This window comes from Manacus candei, unplaced genomic scaffold (assembly GCF_025592945.1).
Source record: "Manacus candei isolate 608988 ecotype Guabito, Panama unplaced genomic scaffold, ASM2559294v1 h1tg000045l, whole genome shotgun sequence".
Taxonomy (NCBI): Eukaryota; Metazoa; Chordata; class Aves; order Passeriformes; family Pipridae; genus Manacus; species Manacus candei.
Window position 1 is genome coordinate 10,268,925 of NW_026138093.1, and position 17,346 is coordinate 10,286,270.

The 17,346-nt window shown below is 42.7% G+C and overlaps 2 long non-coding RNA genes across 2 annotated transcripts in view; one reads left to right on the forward strand and one right to left on the reverse strand.

Moving 5' to 3' along the window:
• The window catches only part of LOC127474957 (uncharacterized), a 34,005-nt gene extending 22,977 nt beyond the window's left edge, over nucleotides 1-11,028 (reverse strand). Inside the window, exon 1 of the long non-coding RNA XR_007906009.1 lies at nucleotides 10,996-11,028. This is a non-coding gene — a long non-coding RNA (uncharacterized LOC127474957). The remainder of the gene's footprint in view (nucleotides 1-10,995) is intronic.
• Nucleotides 11,029-12,798: 1,770 nt separating this feature from the next.
• The window catches only part of LOC127474976 (uncharacterized), a 69,063-nt gene continuing 64,515 nt past the window's right edge, over nucleotides 12,799-17,346 (forward strand). Inside the window, exon 1 of the long non-coding RNA XR_007906031.1 lies at nucleotides 12,799-14,279. This is a non-coding gene — a long non-coding RNA (uncharacterized LOC127474976). The remainder of the gene's footprint in view (nucleotides 14,280-17,346) is intronic.

Consider the following 17,346-nt stretch of genomic DNA (forward strand, 5'->3'; position numbering starts at 1 on the left):
GGGTAAACCCGCGATAGTTAGATCGCGCATTGAGACAGATTCTGACTAACCCTAACCCTAACCCCAACCCTAACCCTTAGCCTAACCCTAACCCTAACCCTAGTAGCTTGCAGTCTCTTTTTTAAAGTTAGGGTTAGGGAACTGGTTTTGTGCATAGCTTACAGTCTCTTTTTTAAGGTTAGGGTTAGGAAGAGGGTTTGCGCATAACTTGCAGTCTCGTTTTTAGGGTTAGCGTTAGGGAAAAGGGTTTGCGCATAGTTTGCAGTCTCTTGGTTAGGGTTAGGGAACAGGGTTTGCGCATAGCTTCCAGTCTGTCTTTTAATGTTGGGGTTAGGGGACAGTGCTCTATAGAAGTAGAGTACATACTGGATGGCGGTGGGTATTCTGACAGACACGCAACAGAACAGCAACAGCAAAAGCAGAGGCCCAAGAGAAAAAGCAAAAGATTCTGACAGCGGTGGGCAGTGCATCGGCCTTATAACCTGAGAGGGGCTTATTGGGCACCGCTGCGTGTCCAGAATGGGCTAAAACCGCGATTGTTAGATCGCGCACTGAGACAAATTCTTCCTAACCCTAACCCTTACCCATAACCCTAAACCTAACACTAACCCTCACTCTAACAGTAACCCTGTCTTTTGCTAACACTAACCCTAACCCTAACCCTAACCCTAACTTTTGCTAACTCTAACCCTAACCCTAAATTTCCTAACCCGAACCCTAACCCTTTCTAACCCTAACCCTAACTCAAAACCTAACCCTAACCCTAAACCCTAACCCTAACCCTAACCCTAACCTTAACCCTAACCCTAACCCTAACCCTTTCTAACCCTAACCCTAACTCAAAACCTAACTCTAACCCTAACCCTAACCCTAACCCTAAACCCTAACCCTAACCATAAACCTAATCCTCTCATTTCCTAATTTTAGAAAAGTAGGAATCGAACCTACACTAAAGGAATCAAAATCCTCTATACTCCCTCTATATTATTTTCTAGTAAGGTCAGCTAATTAAGCTATCGGGCCCATACCCCGAAAATGATGGTTTAACTCCTTCCCTTCCTAATGAACCACCAAGCTAAACTAATCTCCACAATAAGCCTACTCCTAGGAACCTCAATCACAATTTCGAGTAACCACTGAATAATAGCATGAGTCGGCTTAGAAATTAACACTTTAGCTATTCTTCCATTAATCTCTAAAAGTCACCATCCACTAGCCATTGAAACCTCTACTAAATATTTTCTAACTCAAGCAGCCGCATCTACGCTACTTTTATTCTCCAGCATGACCAATGCATGATTCTCTGGCCAATGGGACATCACCCAACTAACCCACCCCATCTCATGTATACTACTAACTATTGCAATTTCAATTAAACTAGGCTTAGTCCCATTTCATTTCTGATTTCCAGAAGTTCTTCAAGGCTCAACTATAACAACATGCCTCCTACTAGCCACAGTCATAAAATTTCCACCAACCACACTATTCTACCTAACATCCCCCTCACTCAACCCAACTCTCCTATCTTCGATAGCCATTGCTTCCGCAGCCCTAGGTGGCTGAATAGGACTTAACCAAACCCAAACTCGCAATATTTTAACTTTCTCATCTATCGCACACCTAGGATGAATAACTATTATTCTCAACTATAACCCCAATCTGACTTTAATTACGTTCTATCTATATACTGGAACAACTTCCGCCATCTTCTTCATCCTTAACACAACCAATACCCTAAAACTATCCACTGTTATATCCACATGAACCAAAATTCCATCACTGACCACAATCCTTATGCTCACTCTCCTCTCCCTTGCAGGTCTTCCTCCCCTAACGGGATTCCTACCCAAATGGTTAATTATTCAAGAGCTCACAAAGCAAGAACTAACAGTAGTAGCCACAGCTATTACCCTACTCTCTTTACTTGGACTTTTCTTCTACCTACGACTGGCCTACTGTGCAACCATCACACTACCCCCAAACTTCACTAACTACATAAAACAATGACAAACTAACAAACCAACTAACACCCTAACCACAACCTTTACCTCCTTATCAATTATACTCCTACCACTATCTCCCATAGTACTCGCAATCCCTTAGAAACTTAGGTTATTTAAACCGAAGACCTTCAAAGCCTTAAACAAGGGCTAATCCCTCTTAGTTTCTGTTAAGGTACACAGGATACTAACCTGCATCTCCTGAATGCAACTCAGATGCTTTAATTAAGCTAGAACCTCCCCCTAGACAGATGGGCTTTGATCTCATAAAATTTTAGTTAACAGCTAAATGCCCCAACCAACAGGCTTCTGTCTACTAGATCCCAGCGCATGTTTAATGCACATCAATGAGCTTGCAACTCAACATGAACTTCACTACAGAATCCATAAGAAGAGGAATCAAACCTCTGTAAAAAGGACTACAGCCTAACGCTTCTACACGCAGCCATCTTACCTATGACTTTCATCAACCGTTGACTATTCTCCACTAACCACAAAGATATCGGCACACTTTACCTTATTTTTGGCGCATGAGCTGGTATAATCGGCACAGCCCTTAGTCTCCTCATTCGAGCAGAACTAGGACAGCCAGGCACCCTTTTAGGTGATGCCCAAATTTACAATGTAATCGTCACCGCACATGCCTTCGTTATAATTTTCTTTATAGTAATGCCCATTATAATCGGAGGGTTTGGTAACTGATTAGTACCATTAATAATTGGTGCTCCAGACATAGCATTTCCACGAATAAATAACATGAGCTTCTGACTACTTCCTCCATCCTTCCTACTTCTCCTAGCATCTTCTACAGTAGAAGCCGGGGCCGGAACAGGATGAAGAGTATACCCACCCCTAACTGGAAATCTAGCCCACGCCGGTGCATCAGTAGACCTTGCCATTTTCTCCCTTCACCTGGCAGGTGTCTCATCCATCCTTGGAGCAATCAACTTTATCACCACAGTAATCAATATAAAACCACCTGCTCTCTCACAATACCAAACCCCTCTATTTGTTTGATCCGTCCTAATTACTGCAGTTCTACTTCTCCTCTCCCTACCAGTCCTCGCTGCTGGCATGACAATGCTTCTAACAGATCGAAACCTAAACACTACAATCTTTGACCCCGCAGGAGGCAGAGACCCAATTTTATATCAACACTTATTCTGATTTTTTGGCCATCCAGAAGTCTACATCCTTATCCTACCAGGATTCGGAATTATTTCCCATGTTGTAGCCTATTACGCCGGTAAAAAAGAACCCTTTGGTTACATAGGCATAGTCTGAGCCATATTATCCATTGGTTTCTTGGGCTTTATCGTATGAGCTCACCACATATTTACAGTTGGTATGGACGTAGACACCCGAGCTTACTTCACATCCGCCACCATAATTATTGCAATCCCCACTGGCATTAAAGTCTTCAGCTGACTAGCAACCCTACACGGTGGAACAATCAAATGAGACCCGCCCATACTATGAGCCCTAGGCTTTATTTTCCTCTTCACCATTGGTGGACTAACAGGCATCGTTCTTGCCAACTCCTCCCTAGACATCGCCCTGCACGACACCTACTACGTAGTTGCACATTTCCACTACATCTTATCTATGGGAGCAGTATTCGCCATTTTAGCTGGCTTCACACATTGATTCCCACTGTTCACTGGCTACACCCTTCACTCTACATGAGCTAAAGCCCACTTTGGACTAATATTCTTTGGGGTCAACCTAACATTCTTCCCACAACATTTCCTAGGCCTAGCTGGTATACCACGACGATACTCAGACTACCCAGATGCTTACACCCTATGAAACACCCTATCCTCCATCGGCTCCCTCATCTCCATAGTAGCTGTAATTATACTAATGTTCATTATCTGAGAGGCCTTCGCATCCAAACGGAAAGGAGTGCAACCAGAACTTACCTCTACAAACATCGAATGAATTCACGGCTGCCCCCCTCCCTATCATACCTTTGAAGAACCAGCTTTTGTCCAAGTACAAGAAAGGAAGGAATCGAACCCTCATAAGCTGGTTTCAAGCCAACCGCATCAAACCACTCATGCTTCTTTCTTATGGGTTGTTAGTAAAATCATTACATAGCCTTGTCAAGACTAAATCACAGGTGAAAACCCAGTACATCCCATCCCAACTCCATGGCCAACCACTCTCAATTTGGTTTTCAAGACACTTCATCCCCTATTATAGAAGAACTTATTGAATTTCACGACCACGCCCTAATAATCGCACTAGCCATTTGTAGCCTAGTCCTGTATTTACTAGCTCTTATACTTATAGAAAAACTATCCTCCAACACCGTCGACGCACAAGAAGTAGAACTTGTCTGAACAATCTTACCTGCCATTGTCCTAATTATACTAGCCCTCCCATCCCTTCAAATCCTCTACATAACAGACGAAATCGATGAACCTGACCTCGCCTTCAAAGCTATTGGCCATCAATGATACTGATCCTACGAATATACAGACTTTAAAGATTTATCTTTTGACTCTTACATACTACCAACTATGGATCTACCACTCGGTCATTTCCGCCTCCTAGAAGTCGATAACCGTATCGTCATTCCAATAGAATCCCCGATTCGAATTATTGTTACAGCTGATGACGTTCTCCACTCTTGAGCTGTTCCTAGCCTTGGTGTAAAAACCGATGCAATTCCAGGATGACTGAACCAAACTTCCTTTATCACAACCCGTCCTGGAATCTTCCACGGTCAGTGCTCAGAAATCTGTGGAGCCAACCACAGCTTCATACCTATCGTAGTAGAATCAGCCCCTCTAACACACTTCGAAAAATGATCCTCACTTCTAACATCCTAATCATTAAGAAGTTATGAACCAGCACTAGCCTTTTAAGCTAGAGAAAGAGGATTATTCACCCTCCTTAATGACATACCCCAATTAAACCCCGCACCTTGACTTTTTATCATACTAACTTCATGATTCACTTTTTCTCTTATCCTTCAACCTAAACTCTTACTATTTACCCCAACTAACTCACCCTCCAACAAAACACTACCCACTATAAAAACCCATTCCTGAAACTGACCATGAACCTAAGCTTCTTTGATCAATTCATAAGCCCAACCCTCCTCGGAATCCCCCTTATCCTTATCTCGCTGTTATTCCCAACCCTATTACTTCCTTCTCCTGGCAATCGATGAGTTACAAATCGTCTTTCAACTCTTCAACTCTGATTTCTCCATTTAATCACAAAACAACTAATAACCCCATTAAACAAAAAAGGCCATAAATGAGCCCTAATCCTATCATCACTCATAATTATACTTCTAACAATTAACCTATTAGACCTCCTACCTTACACATTCACACCTACTACCCAACTATCAATAAACCTAGCCCTCACCTTCCCTCTATGACTTGCCACCCTGCTAACAGGCCTACGAAACCAACCTTCAGCTTCCCTTGGGCACCTCCTACCAGAAGGCACCCCAACACCTCTAATTCCTGCCCTCATCATAATTGAAACAACAAGCCTTCTCATTCGCCCTTTAGCCTTAGGAGTTCGCCTCACAGCCAACCTCACAGCAGGACACCTGCTCATCCAACTCATTTCAACAGCCACTACCGTCCTCCTTCCCATTATACCTACCGTATCCCTTCTAACTATAACAATTCTTCTCCTCTTAACAATTCTAGAAGTGGCCGTGGCAATAATCCAAACGTATGTCTTTGTACTTCTTCTAAGCCTTTACTTACAAGAAAACATTTAACCCTTAATGACACACCAAGCCCACTCAATTCACATAGTAGACCCAAGCCCTTGACCCATTTTTGGAGCAGCAGCCGCCCTCCTCACTACCTCTGGATTAGCCATATGATTTCACCACAACTCTATCCAACTCTTACTCCTAGACCTACTCTCTATAATCCTAGTGATACTCCAATGATGACGTGACATCGTACAAGAAAGCACATTCCAAGGCCACCACACCCCTACAGTCCAAAAGGGCTTACGTTACAGAATAATTCTATTTATTACATCCAAAGCATTCTTCTTCCTAGGATTCTTCTGAGCATTCTTCCACTCCAGCTTAGTCCCCACTCCAGAACTCGGAGGACAATGACCTCCTATAGGAATCAAACCTCTCAATCCAATAGAAGTCCCCCTACTAAACACTGCTATCCCACTCCAGAACTCGGAGGACAATGACCTCCTATAGGAATCAAACCTCTCAATCCAATAGAAGTCCCCCTACTAAACACTGCTATCCTCCTAGCCTCAGGAGTCACTGTCACATGAGCACATCACAACATTACAGAGGGCAATCGGAACCAAGCTACCCAAGCCCTACTTATAACCGTCCTATTAGGATTCTACTTTACAGCACTTCAAGCAATAGAATATTATGAAGCTCCATTCTCAATTGCCGACGGAGTCTATGGATCAACCTTTTTTGTCGCCACAGGATTTCATGGTCTCCACGTAATCATTGGATCCTCCTTCCTCTTGATTTGCCTCCTCCGCCTCGTAAAATTCCACTTCACATCCAACCACCACTTTGGCTTTGAAGCAGTGGCCTGATACTGACATTTTGTTGACATTATCTGACTGTTCCTCTACATAACAATCTATTGATGAGGATCTTGCCCTTCTAGTATATTAATTACAATTGACTTCCAATCTCTCAAATCTGGATCAAAACCAGAGAAAGGCAATTAACATCATCCTCTTTATATTCACAATTTCCCTATCACTATGTATTAACCTAACTTCACTAGACCTTTGATTAGCTCAAATAAATCCAGATTCAGAAAAATTATCCCCATACGAATGTGGCTTTGACCCACTGGGCTCTGCCCGCCTCCCATTTTCAATCCGATTCTTCCTTGTCGCAATCTTATTCCTCTTGTTCGACCTAGAAATTGCCCTCCTACTGCCCCTCCCATGGGCTACGCAACTCCTCTCCCCCCTCACTACCTTAACATGAACCTCCACAGTCATTCTCCTCCTCGCACTAGGGCTAATTTATGAATGAATTCAAGGGGGCTTAGAATGAGTAGAATAACTTCAGAAAGTTAGTCTAGCAAAGACAGTTGATTTCGGCTCAACAAACCACAGTCCTACCCCGTGACTTTCTCAATGACCTTTCTGCATTTAAGCTTCTACTCTGCCTTCACCCTAAGTAGTCTAGGACTAGCCTTTCACCGAATACACCTAATTTCTGCCCTGCTATGCTTAGAAAGTATAATACTATCAATATACATTGCCCTCTCCATATGACCTATTCAAACCCAAACAACATCCCCCACCTTAATGTCCATTCTTATGTTAGCATTCTCAGTCTGTGAAGCAGGCGCCGGTCTAGCAGTCCTAGTAGCTTCCACCCGAACTCACGGATCAGATCATTTACACAATCTAAACCTTCTACAATGTTAAAAATTATTCTTCCCTACAATCATATTACTCCCCATAACTCTCCTATCTCCTCCAAAATTCCTATGACTCAATGTCACCTCGCACAACCTCTTAATTGCAACCGCTAGCTTACAATGACTTCCTTCAACCTATTACCCTAGCAAAAACCTATCACCATGACTTGGAACTGATCAAATTTCATCCCCCTTATTAGTTCTATCTTGTTGACTTCTACCTCTTATAATCCTGGCAAGCCAAAATCACCATCAACAAGAACCTCCCACACGAAAATATATTTTTACCATAACCATAATCCTCACCCAAACATTCATTATCTTGGCCTTCTCAGCCTTAGAACTGATATTATTTTATATCGCATTCGAAGCTACCCTAATCCCTACCCTAATTCTAATCACACGATGGGGTAGCCAACCAGAATGTTTAAGTGCTGGAATCTACCTCTTATTTTATACACTAATTAGTTCTCTTCCCCTATTAGTAGTGATCCTCTATCTTCACACTCAAACAGGAACTATACACATCACTATAATAAAACTTTCACACTCACCTCGTACAAACTCCTGAACAGGCCTCATATCAAGTCTAACCCTATTGCTCGCTTTCATAGTGAAAGCTCCCCTTTACGGACTACACCTATGACTCCCAAAAGCCCATGTAGAGGCACCAATCGCAGGATCCATACTCCTAGCTGCGCTCCTCCTCAAACTTGGGGGATACGGCATTATGCGTACCTCAGTAATTACAAACTCCCTATTAGACTACCTCTACTACCCATTTTTAACCCTAGCCTTATGAGGGGCACTAATGACAAGCTCCATCTGCCTACGCCAAATCGACCTTAAGTCATTAATCGCCTACTCCTCAGTAAGCCACATAGGTCTAGTCATTGCCGCAACAATAATCCAAACCCACTGATCCTTTTCAGGGGCCATAATCCTAATGATTTCACATGGACTCACCTCTTCCATACTATTTTGCCTAGCTAATACAAACTATGAACGCATACATAGTCGTACTCTCCTTCTAACACGAGGCCTACAACCCCTTTTACCTCTAACAGGAATCTGATGGCTCCTAGCCAACCTAACAAACATAGCCCTTCCTCCTACCACTAACCTGATAGCTGAATTAACTATCATAATTGCACTCTTCAACTGATCTACCTTCACCATTATCCTGACCGGAGCCGCAACTCTACTAACTGCAGCCTATACCCTCTACATACTCCTTATAACCCAACGAGGTCCAACTCCAACCTATATTACAACCACTCAAAATTCAAACACACCAGAACATCTCCTTATAACACTTCATATCCTACCCTCCCTCCTCCTCATCCTAAAACCAGAGCTAATCTCAGGAATTCCCACATGCAAGCATAGTTTTAAACCAAACATTAGACTGTGATCCTAAAAATAGAAGTTAAACTCTTCTCGTCTGCCGAGGGGAGGTTTAACCAACAAGAACTGCTAACTCTTGCATCTGAGCCTAAGACCTCAGCCCCCTTACTTTTAAAGGATAATAGCAATCCACTGGTCTTAGGAGCCATTCATCTTGGTGCAAGTCCAAGTAAAAGTAATGGACTTCCCATTAATCCTCAACACCTCTATATTCTTGACCCTGGCTACCCTCTCTATACCCATCCTACTCCCCCTCCTATCCAAAAACTATCTAAACTCTCCAACAACCATCATACACACTGTTAAAACTTCCTTCATAGTTAGTTTAATTCCCATAATCCTCTCCATCTACTTAAATATGGAAAATACCACTTTCTATTGAGAATGAAAATTTATTGCGAACTTCAAAATCCCTTTTAGCCTTAAAATAGACCAATACTCCTTAACGTTTTTTCCTATTGCACTATTCGTAACATGATCTATTCTTCAATTTACAACATGATATATAGCCTCAGAACCCCACACCACAAAATTCTCTCTTTACCTTCTAATCTTTCTCATTGCAATACTCATCTTAATCATCACTAATAACATATTCCTCTTATTTATCGGCTGAGAGGGAGTCGGAATTATATCCTTCCTCCTGATTGGATGGTGACACGGTCGAGCAGAAGCCAACACCGCTGCACTTCAAGCCGTACTTTACAACCGTATTGGGGATATTGGACTAATCCTCTGCATAGCATGACTAGCCTCCTCAATAAACACTTGAGAAATTCAACAGCAATCCTCCCCAAACCAAATATCCCTTCTCCCTCTCTTAGGGCTCATCCTAGCCGCCACAGGTAAATCCGCCCAATTTGGCCTGCATCCATGACTCCCAGCAGCTATAGAAGGACCAACCCCTGTATCTGCCCTACTCCATTCCAGCACAATAGTAGTTGCCGGAATCTTTCTACTTATTCGCACTCACCACATATTATGTAACAACCAAATTGCCCTAACTATGTGCCTTTGTATAGGTGCCCTATCCACCCTATTTGCTGCTACATGCGCTCTTACCCAAAACGACATCAAAAAAATTATTGCCTTCTCTACATCCAGCCAACTAGGACTAATAATAGTCACTATTGGCCTAAATCTACCTCAACTAGCCTTCCTACACATCTCTACGCATGCATTCTTTAAAGCCATACTCTTCCTTTGCTCTGGGTCTATCATTCACAGCCTTAACGGTGAACAAGACATTCGAAAAATAGGAGGATTACAGAAACTACTCCCTACAACTACCTCATGCCTGACAATCGGAAATTTAGCTCTCATAGGAACACCATTTTTAGCAGGATTTTACTCAAAAGATCTCATTATCGAAAGTCTTAACACCTCCTATCTAAACACCTGAGCACTCCTCCTAACCCTAACGCCAGACATATTTTTTGTCGTCAATTTCACAAAAAATTACAAAAATTTTATCATTTTTTGCAATGATCTAGGGACTTTCCCTCTATTCATCATTAATTTTTGTTTTTAAATTTTTTAACAAAAATTTCAAATTTTACAAACTTTCCATTCCCCTAATTTTCCAATTCAGACATTTGCATCATCAATTTGTTAAATTTTTTTAACACACTTTAATCTACCCCATCATTTCCTTTCATCATTCATTTGTTCATTCGTTTGTTTACACTTTAATCTATCCCTTCATTTCCTTTCATCATTCATTTGTTCATTTGTTTGTTTCCACTTTAATCTACCCCATCATTTCCTTTCTCCATTCATTTGTTCATTTGTTTGTTTACACTTTAATCTACCCCATCATTTCCTTTCATCATTCATTTGTTCATTTGTTTGTTTACACTTTAATCTACCCCATCATTTCCTTTCATCATTCATTTGTTCATTTGTTTGTTTCCACTTTAATCTACCCCATCATTTCCTTTCACCCTCTTACCTCCCCAATTAATCGCCCCCACTACTCTAACTAATATTCCACCCACATACACCTTTAACAGTTGGTCCCAAACTTTTTTCCAACCCTTCAGAAAAAAAGGAATCAAACCTTTATCACCAACTCCCAAAGCTGGCATTTTCATTAAACTATTCTCTGAACCACACCTCCTTAAACCGCCCGAATTGCCCCACCAGACAACCCTCGTACAAGTTCTAGCACAACAAACAACGTCAGCAACAGACCCCAGCCCGCAATTAAAAATTGTCCCACCCCCCAAGAATAAAATATAGCCGCTCCCTCAAAATCCAACCAAATAGATAAAACACCCCCACTATCCACCGTGTTTATCCCTAACCGCTCTAACTCAGATAGCCCTATAATAAACACCCCACCCCCCAACACTAAAACTAACCCAGCACCATACCCAACAACCTGCCAGTCCCCTCAGGTCTCAGGAAATGGATCTGCTACCAATGAAACCGAATACACAAAAACCACTAACATCCCACCTAAATATACCAGAAATAACACTAGTGATACAAAAGACACCCCCAAACTCATTAACCATCCACACCCTACAATAGACGCCAACACTAACCCCACTACTGCATAGCATGGAGAAGGATTGGAAGCAACTGCTAGTCCTCCCAAAATAAAACTAACACTTAAAAATAGTATAAAGTACGTCATAACAATTCCTGCTTGGCCTCTATCCAAGACCTTTGGCCTGAAAAACCATCGTTGTAATTTCAACTACAAGAACATAAAACCTTAACAAACCCGCCCACAACACTACAATCCTGCCCCTTTCTACTCTTCTAACTTCTCAACAACACATTTTTGTTATCCACTAGAACTACTTCTCCAACCACTAAACAAATCCTAAATCAATAGCAACTATTACTACAACTAAAACAAGCCCCAATAATAATCACTATGCCTATAACAGCTTTAGTCCTTGTAGCTTACAATAAAGCATAACACTGAAGATGTTAAGACGGCTATTACACATACCCAAGGACAAAAAAGACTTAGTCCTAACCTTACAGTTAGTTCTTGCCAAATATATACATGCAAGTATCCGCATCCCAGTGAAAATGCCCTCAGCACACTAAAAAGACAGCAGGAGCAGGCATCAGGCACACCACTCCAATTGTAGCCCAAAACGCCTTGCCTAGCCACACCCCCACGGGTTTTCAGCAGTAATTAATATTAAGCAATAAGTGTAAACTTGACTTAGTTAAAGCAACTTACCAGGCTTGGTAAATCTTGTGCCAGCCACCGCGGTCACACAAGAAACCCAAATTAACTTTATACGGCGTAAAGAGTGGTTCTTCATTATCACTTCAACTAAGACTGAAATGTAACCAAGCTGTTATAAGCACAAGATGCATCCAATACTCCCATAGAAATGATCTTAGCTTCATGATCAACAAAACTCCACGAAAGCCAGGACACAAACTGGGATTAGATACCCCACTATGCCTGGCCCTAAATCCTGATGCTTTCACCACTTAAGCATCCGCCTGAGAACTATGAGCACAAACGCTTAAAACTCTAAGGACTTGGCGGTGCTCCAAACCCACCTAGAGGAACCTGTTCTATAACCGATAACCCACGATACACCCAACCATCCCTTGCCAAATCAGCCTATATACCGCCGTCGTCAGCCCACCCCTAAACTGAGGGTTTAACAGTGGGCACAACAGCAGCATCCCACTAATAAGACAGGTCAAGGTATAGCTCATGAGATGGTAGAAATGGGCTACATTTTCTAGCATAGAATACCTCACGACAAGGAGTGTGAAATCACTCCTAAAAGGCGGATTTAGCAGTAAAGCAGGATAATAATGCCTCCTTTAAGTTGGCTCTGAAGCACGTCACCCTCCTCACAAGCTATGATTAATTTTATTTATAATAAACCCCCAAGCTAGAGATGAGGCAGGTCGTAACAAGGTAAGTGTACCGGAAGGTGCACTTAGTCTACCAAGACATAGCTATAACTAAAGCATTCAGCTTACACCTGAAAGATATCTGTTCCATATCAGATCGCCTTGAAGCCTAACTCTAGCTCTTCTACCAGATTACATACAAACTAAGTTAATACTACCCATTAAATCAAAACATTCTCTCACTCAACCTAGTATAGGCGATAGAAAGGTAAACTCAAGACGCAATAGAGATCATGTACCGTAAGGGAAGAATGAAATAGTAATGACAAACCAAGCAATAAATAGCAAAGACCAACCCTTGTACCTTTTGCATCATGATTTAGCCAGAACTACCCAAGCAAAACGCCAATTTAAGCTTGCTTCCCTGAAACCCAAGCGAGCTACTTACGAGCAGCTATCTACTGAGCAAACCCGTCTCTGTTGCAAAAGAGTGGGAAGACTCGTTAGTAGTGGTGAAAAGCCAATCGAGCTGGGTGGTAGCTGGTTGCCTATGAAATGAATCTTAGTTCCCTCTTAATTCACCTCCCAGGACTACACTCAACCCACATGAAGCAAATTAAGGGCTATTTAAAGGAGGTACAGCTCCTTTAAAAAAGAATACACTCTCCCCTAGTGGATAAATTCAATTACAGCTTAATTGTGGGCCTTCAAGCAGCCACCATTAAAGAATGCGTCAAAGCTCCTCACCTAAAAAAATCTAAACTTCCTCATGACTCCCTCTTCCCCAATAGGCCAACTTATATTAAATAAGAGAATTTATGCTAAAATAAGTAACTAGGGATCCCCTCTATGGCGCAAGTTTACATTACAACATTATTAACAATCCACAGGATATTTTTTAACCTTAACAAGACCTTATACCCAAAACTCTGTTAACCCACCTATGGAGCGCCCCCAAAGACGATTAAAATCTGTAAAAGGAACTAGGCAAATCCAAGGCCTGACTGTTTACCAAAAACATAGCCTTTAGCAAACCAAGTATTAAAGGTGAAGCCTGCCCAGTGACAATTCGTTCAACGGCCGCGGTATCCTAACCGTGCAAAGGTAGCGCAATCAATTGTCCCATAAATCGGGACTTGTATGAATGGCTTAACGAGGTCTTAGCTGTCTCCTACAGATAATCAGTGAAATTGATCTTCCCGTGCAAAAGCAGGAATAACCCCATAAGACAAGAAGACCCTGTGGAACTTTAAAATCTGCTACCACTCCCATAAACAATACTCACCCACAGGGCCTACTCCCCCAGGATTTTGCTGGTGTGCATTTTTTGGTTGGGGCGACCTTGGAGACAAACTTAACCTCCAAATATCAGACAATCCATCTTAACCAAGAACTACCCATCAACGTGCTAATAGTAACCAGACCCAATATAATTGATTAATGAACCTAGCTACCCCAGGGATAACAGCGCAATCTCCTTCAAGAGCCCACATCGACAAGGAGGTTTACGACCTCGGTGTTGGATCAGGACATCCTAGTGGTGCAACCGCTACCAAGGGTTCGTTTGTTCAACGATTAACAGTCCTACGTGATCTGAGTTCAGACCGGAGTAATCCAGGTCGGTTTCTATCTATGTTACAACTCCTTCTAGTACGAAAGGATCGAAGAAGTAAGGCCTATGCCACAAGCACGTCTTCGCACCCAGTAATGAACCCAACTAAATTACTAAGAGCTCCACCATAACCCCCTCCTAGAAAAGGACCGCTAGCGTGGCAGAGCTTGGCAAATGCAGAAGGCTTAAGCCCTTTACCCAGAGGTTCAAATCCTCTCCCTAGCTCCAACGCAAACCACATGACAATTCACTTAACCCTCACTTACTTTATTATATCAATATCCTATGCTCTCTCCATCCTCATCACCGTAGCATTTCTTACCCTAGTTGAACGTAAGATTCTAAGTTATATGCAAGCCCGAAAAGGGTCTAATATTGTAGGACCATTTGGCCTCTTACAACCTATAGCAGATGGAGTAAAGCTATTCATTAAAGAACCAATTCGTCCATCAACTTCATCCCCCTATCTATTTATATCTACCCCTATATTAGCCCTTCTCCTAGCAATTACAATCTGAACACCACTTCCCCTACCCTTTCCCCTTACTGACCTAAACCTTGGCATACTCTTCCTTCTAGCTCTATCTAGCTTGGCAGTCTACTCAATTCTATGATCAGGGTGAGCCTCCAACTCAAAATATGCCTTAATCGGCGCCCTCCGAGCAGTCGCACAAACTATCTCTTACGAAGTTACCCTGGCCATTATTCTCCTATCCGTAATTATCCTTAGTGGTAACTACACAGTCAATACCCTAGTTACAACTCAAGAACCTCTCTACCTCATTTTCTCCTCCTGGTCCTTAGCAATAATATGATATATCTCCACTCTTGCTGAAACAAACCGCGTTACATTTGACCTGACAGAAGGAGAATCTGAACTAGTCTCAGGGTTCAACGTAGAATATGCTGCAGGGCCATTCACCTTGTTTTTTCTTGCCGAATATGCTAATATTATACTAATAAATGCACTCACAACCATTCTATTCCTAAACCCCAGCTCACTTAATCTTCCTCAAGAACTCATTCCCCCTACTTTAGCTACAAAAACCCTCCTCCTTTCCGCAGGATTCTTATGAATCCGTGCCTCTTACCCTCGATTCCGATATGATCAACTCATACATTTGCTTTGAAAAAACTTCTTACCCCTAACATATGCCTATGGCATACCAGCCTTCCTATCTCCTATGCAGGTCTACCCCCCTACCTAAGACACTCAGGGAAATGTGCCTGAATGCAAAAGGGTTACTATGATAAAGTAAACATAGAGGTATACCAATCCTCTCATTTCCGAATTTTAGAAAAGTAGGAATCGAACCTACACTAAAGGAATCAAAATCCTCTATACTCCCTCTATATTATTTTCTAGTAAGGTCAGCTAATTAAGCTATCGGGCCCATACCCCGAAAATGATGGTTTAACTCTACCTTAAACCCCAAACCGTAAACCCTAAAACCTAAACCCTAACCCTTGCTAACCTTAACCCTAACCCTAACCCTAACATCTCATAGCAGAGGGAGGGCGGGGCCTGATTCCTCATCCGATATATCAACAGTCAAAAGCCTGTAAGCTCAGCTCTTGCCTTTTTGGGGCTTCACACCGTCAGCACTGGAGGGAGGGAGGGGCCCGACTGCTCATCAGAGGTATCATGCAAGTCAAAAGCCTGAAAAGTCTCCTAGAATGCATAAATCATTAACCATTTCAGTCTCTGACAATTGGTCCACACAGTAACTGCAAGCTATGCCCAAAGCCTGTTCCCTAACCTTAGAAGAGAGACTGCAACCTCGAGATGTTGGAGGCTCGAGGCATGGTCCGTGACACTAATCATGGCTATAACTCATAACTTCTTGGAGTATGGGGACTTCCCTCCTTCACCCCCGGCAGATCAAGGCCACCACTTCAACTGACAGACATGGAAGCATCGCTGGACCCCGCGGGCAGTGACTATATACATCTGTCCACTCTCAGCTTTTCTTTCTCTTACTCTCCCTTGCTCTTATCCTGCCTTTCTCTCCCCTATGCATTTTCTTTCCCCCACCCAAAGGTTATCTCTGTGTCACATTGTGGTATGACAGCACCCAAACTGCTAGCATGCCTGTTGATACAGAATTGTTAAAATAAACCTTGCCAGTATATGTTTTCAGACACCGATTATTTAGTGTCGTTTCACTTTAATCCACCCCAAAGGAATTATTAATAAAAACCTGAGTTACCCCCTCTCCCCTTTTCCTGGGGTGGGTTGTAACACCAGTCAGCACTGACTCTGCCCAGTATGCGGAGCCAGTGACGCAGAACAATCAACACGGACTCCACCTCTTGACTCCACCCAGTGGGCGGGGCCAGTGCTCTATAGAAGCAGAGTACATACCGGACGGTGGTGGGTATTCTGCCAGACACGCAACAGAACAGCAACAGTAAAAGCAGAGACCCAAGAGAAAAAGCAAAAGATTCTGTCAGCGGTGGGCACTGAATCGGGCTTATAGCCCGAGAGGGGTTTACTGGGCACCACTGCGTTCCTGGAATGGGGTAAACCCGCGATAGTTAGATCGCGCATTGAGACAGATTCTGACTAACCCTAACCCTAACCCCAACCCTAACCCCTAACCCTTACCCTAACCCTAACCCTAACCCTAAACCCTAACCCCAACCCTAACCCTTACCCTAACCCTAACCCTAACCCTAGTAGCTTGCAGTCTCTTTTTTAAAGTTAGGGTTAGGGAACTGGTTTTGTGCATAGCTTGCAGTCTCTTTTTTAAGGTTAAGGTTAGGGAACAGGGTTTGCACATAGCTTGCATTCTCTTTTTTAGGATTAGGGTCAGGGAATCGAGTTTGCACATAGCTTGCAGTCTCTTTTTTAAGGTTAGGTTCAGAGAAAAGGGTTTGCGTATAGCTTGCAGTCTCTTTTTTAAGGTTAGGGTTAGGTAACAGGGTTTGCGCATAGTTTGCAGTCTCTTTTTTAAGGTTAGGGAAGAGGGTTTGCGCATAACTTGCAGTCTCGTTTTTAGGGTTAGGGTTAGGGAACAGGGTTTGCGCATAGCTTCCAGTCTCTCTTTTAATGTTGGGGTTAGGGGACAGT